The sequence below is a fragment of the Podarcis vaucheri genome (assembly GCF_965113315.1).
Source record: "Podarcis vaucheri genome assembly, chromosome: 2".
Classification (NCBI taxonomy): domain Eukaryota; kingdom Metazoa; phylum Chordata; class Lepidosauria; order Squamata; family Lacertidae; genus Podarcis; species Podarcis vaucheri.
Window position 1 is genome coordinate 39,060,607 of NC_138760.1, and position 4,505 is coordinate 39,065,111.

The window sequence follows — 4,505 nt, forward strand, 5'->3', positions numbered from 1 at the left end:
AGACCAATGATCTGACTCAGTACAGTGGTGCCTCGCAAGACAAAAAGAATCGGTTCCGCAAGTCTCTTCGTCTTGCGGTTATTTCGTCTTGCGAAGCAAGCCCATTAGCGGCTTAGCGGATTAGCGCTATTAGCGGCTTAGCGGGCTTAGCGGATCAGCTGATAAGCGGCTTAGCGGCTTAGCGGATCAGCTGTTAAGCGGCTTAGCGGCTTAGGATCAGCTGATAAGCGGCTTAGCGGCTTGGGAAAAAGGGGGAGGAGGGGGGAAAACCCGCAGGAACTCGCAAGACATTTTTGTCTTGCGAAGCAAGCCCATAGGAAATTCGTTTTGCGAAGCACCTCCAAAACGGAAAACCCTTTCGTCTAGCGGGTTTTCCGTCTTGCGAGGCATTCGTCTTGCGGGGCACCACTGTATATGGCAACTTCCCACATTCAAAACCCCTCTTTGCCAGGACACAGGCTTCCTTCCCATTCACCCACAGCAGGGAAGGACCTGCTTTCTCTTGGTAGCATTCCACACAGCGGTATGTCAAGGAGCTGTCAGGCGAGCACAGGTCATCCATAGGGCTGGAAAGAACTTGAGACACGAAATGCTATTAGCTTTTATTCACAGAAAGTGACAACACAGCAGAGTTCCTGTGGCTCATCTCCTATAGCTGGAGACATTGCTGAAACTGACCACTGGCCTCCTAAGCATTTGGAGATTGCGGCGAGGGGGTGGGCTCTTCCTCTGGGCCTGTATGACCCATTGCTCAGCAATGTGCAGGACTCTCCCCGAGCGGGGTGTGAGGCAGGGAGGAAAGCCAGCAGAACTGGGACTGTGCTGCTGGGTAGCAAGGGCAACATCTGACTCCTTTATATCTAAGTCTGGGGTCTAAGTCATCTTTTTCTGTGTCCTCACTGGGGGGCTCTTCAGTGGGCGACACCCACCACTCTTCCTCATCCAGCCAGTCCCTGACCCTACAAGAAACATACACGAGTTACAGAACTATAGGTTGCCTTGCAAAATAATAATAATAATAATAATTCATTTTTTGTTCAAATAATAAAACAGAAAATTGAGAGAAAGAGATGTTGGGTGGATATTTTGTTTTGGCTCAAGACACACTCCTCTTTCCTAAGTCATTTTGGAGTGCCACCTTTCTGTCCTCCAGTTGCTCTGCTTCAGAGCATTCTTGGTAAAAATATTAAAGAGCAAAGTTCTCGATACATTAGAGAGCTGGTGTAAGCGAGAGAGAAGGCAGCCATTGCCTACTGTGAAGAAAGCAGCAGCACATTGTGTTTAATGCATGCAGAACTACCATGTCATTTTCCTAGCACTCAGGGTAAGTTAAAATTAAGAAACAAAGATTTTCAGCATTTAATGTAAGATCACATGCCTCATTCATGCTCCTTTGAATGTGGGCCTGCATGACACAATCAGTTATTCTTCTTGCGTTTTCCCTGTGATCCATGATAATCCTGTTTAACAGTGCAGTCCTATACATGTGTACTCACACCCCAGTGTGAACTCAGTAGGGCTTCTTCCCAGGTAAAAGGGTACAGTAGTACTTCGGGTTAAGTACTTAATTCATTCCGGAGGTTCATTCTTAACGTGAAACTGTTCTTAACCTGAAGCACCACTTTAGCTAATGGGGCCTCCTGCTGCTGCTGCGCCGCCAGAGCACGATTTCTGTTCTCATCCTGAAGCAAAGTTCTTAACCTGAGGTAATATTTCTGGATTAGCAGAGTCTGTAACCTGAAGCGTATGTAACCTGAAGCGTATGTAACCTGAGGTACCACTGTACAGGATTGCAGCCTGAATCTGCCCAGTTGGCACTATTAGGTTAATTCATCTTGCAGACATTTTCCAGGGACAGTTTCGGATTTACAGAAACCGTCCCGGTTTCTGATTTGATCCTGGAAATGTCCCACTTTGCTTAGGACTTTCCTATTTTCTCTGAGAAATGTGGGAGGGGATGATCTTATGCCAGGTGGGAACTGTTAAATGTTAATGCAGGGGCCATGCTGAGCGGAATGCGTCCTTTCCTAGTAAGCAAGTTAATTAAAATCTGTTTTAAAAGGTGAATTGCATGAGGTGTGTTAAACAAGAAGACTGGCAATCACACAGACCAGGAGCAAGAAAGCAGCAAACTACCGTCCTCTCCCAAATTAGATTCTCTCAGCAGTTTTGGAGCTATTAAAGGCTGGTTCACGAAACCATTTTTGCAATTTCCCTACAAAACTATGCTGTGACAACCTTTTTGAATACTTTATAGCCTATGGGCTGGCCATTGCAGTTGTTTCAGGAGCCACAGTGGACCCTCCCTAGGGGTGTGGCAATGTTTCTGCATTACATTTCACAGCTGCATTATTATACCAAAGCAGCCACCAGTTCTCATTGTTTTTAAACAATGTTTAGGGAAGTTTTTAATGTGTGACATTTTAATGTATTTTTAATCTTTGTTGGAAGCCGCCCAGAGTGGCTGGGGAGACCCAGCCAGATGGGCGGGGTACAAATAAATTATTATTATTATTATTATTATTATTATTATTATTATTATTATTATTATTAGAAAGACTCTTACTGCAGACAGACAGCCCATGTGAAATGAAAGGGGCAGCCAATTAACTAGATCAGTGGTTTTCAGCCAGTGTGCTGTAGCACCCTGGCATGCCTTGAAGGATGGTCAGGGGTGCTGTGGCCAACACTGGCCTCTGTCCCTCTCTCCTCCCCTCCCTCCTCTGAAGCCCCCTTGATCCAGTGGCTGCTGTGCTAGCTACAGAGGCCACATTCGAATGACATTAGTCACAATCCATATTTATTGTGTAGCTTCTTGTCAAATCTTTCCTGTGTTTTCCCCTCCCAAACAAGCTTCAATCCAACTAGAAAACTTAAGCCTCATTTGCTTTGTCCTTAAGACTGGTGGTACACCTATGCACACCAACCACATTTCTTAACACATTTCTATTACCATCCAGAAGAAAGTTGTGTTCTCTGTACAGGCCACAGTCACACCATATATTTTAAGCACTATGATTCCATTTTGAGCAGTTTCTTTTGGACTAAGACATCAATCTTTGTTTGTGCATGTGTAATTTGAAGTAAGAGCATTTCCTCTGTTATTAACAAATGGAGGCTCCCCACTTTTGACAGGCTGTTTTTAAGAGCAGTATTTGAAACCCAACCTACTTTTCTTAGGTATGTTTACATGTACTTCTAAGATGCTTTAGAGCTATACAGATTTCTTATCCAAGTTCTGTGAGCAGGGGTGTCAGTCCGGGTTGCCCTGAGGCAATACAGTGATACCTCTGGTTAAGAACTTGATTCATTCTGGAGGTCCGTTCTTAACCTGAAACTGTTCTTAACCTGAGGTACCACTTTAGCTAATGGGGCCTCCCGCTGCCGCCATGCCGCCACTGCGCGATTTCTGTTCTCACCCTGAAGCAAAGTTCTTAACCCGAGGTAGTATTTCTGGGTTAGCGGAGTCTGTAACCTGAAGCGTCTGTAACCCAAGGTACCACTGTACCTGAGTTAAGCCTCATACTTCACAAAAGAGTGTTAATAGCCTGCTGATGCGTTTCCATGGGAACTGATTGTTAGATCATTTTCTTTATATTTTCTGAATGGTACTTGAAAAGGGGCTAATGGCAGATCTTCACTCCCCTCTCCCCTCAGCTAAGGATGTTTTAATCTAGGTGTCCCTGTGTTAAAACAGATACAACAGCCCAAGAGAAGCCAAGGAAGAGATGGGGAGAGCAGAGTTTTGGCTCTGTAAGCATCTTAGGGTTCTGGTTGTCTTCCTGGAGATCTGATGGAGGAGCAATTAATACTGGCTGGCTGTTAGAACATTCACGCTGTGCCTCCACCCACGTTCAGTGTATATGTTTGCAAAATAAACTCTGATATTACAGAACACCAATGAACCGTGAGTATCCTCCTTCCAAAGAGAACTAAACATGAGCAAGCTCTGTATTTCTGGAACTTCTCACTGCTTGGAGAACTGGGGTGAGAGTGTATCTGCAAGCAATGGAAAGCCGCCAACATGATGTGTATTGGCAAATTTTGACCCCCATCGTCTCCTCCCAAAAATGGGGATACCTGGGGCAAAGAGTGTATATCACACAGGGATCTGATTTGGCCCGTGAAAGTTGTTCTTTCCCACCCACAGCAACCCCTTGTAATATATTGAACCCACACACATGGCTCATTGCTTGATAATGGCAGGCATTTTGCTAGTTATGCGGGTGGCGCTATGGGTTAAACCACGGAGCCTAGGACTTGTTGATCAGAAGGTTGGAGGTTTGAATCCCCGCGACAGGGTGAGCTCCCGTTGCAGTGCAAGTAGATAAATAGGTACCGCTCCAGCGGGAAGGTAAACGGTGTTTCCGTGCGCTGTTCTGGTTCGCCAGAAGCGGCTTAGTCATGCTGGCCACATGACCTGGAAGCTGTCTGCAGACAAACACCGGCTCCCTCGGCCAGTAAAGCGAGATGAGTGCCGCAACCCCAGAGTCGTTTGCAACTGG

The 4,505-nt window shown here is 45.8% G+C and overlaps 1 long non-coding RNA gene across 1 annotated transcript; it reads right to left on the reverse strand.

The window, feature by feature from the left end:
• Window positions 1–590: 590 nt before the first annotated feature.
• Window positions 591–2,961, reverse strand: LOC309522026. Its single transcript, XR_014214814.1, has 2 exons — window positions 2,567–2,961; window positions 591–959 (listed from the first exon to the last, which is right to left on the reverse strand). It is a non-coding gene; the product is annotated as an uncharacterized lncRNA (long non-coding RNA).
• Between the last annotated feature and the right edge of the window lie 1,544 nt (window positions 2,962–4,505).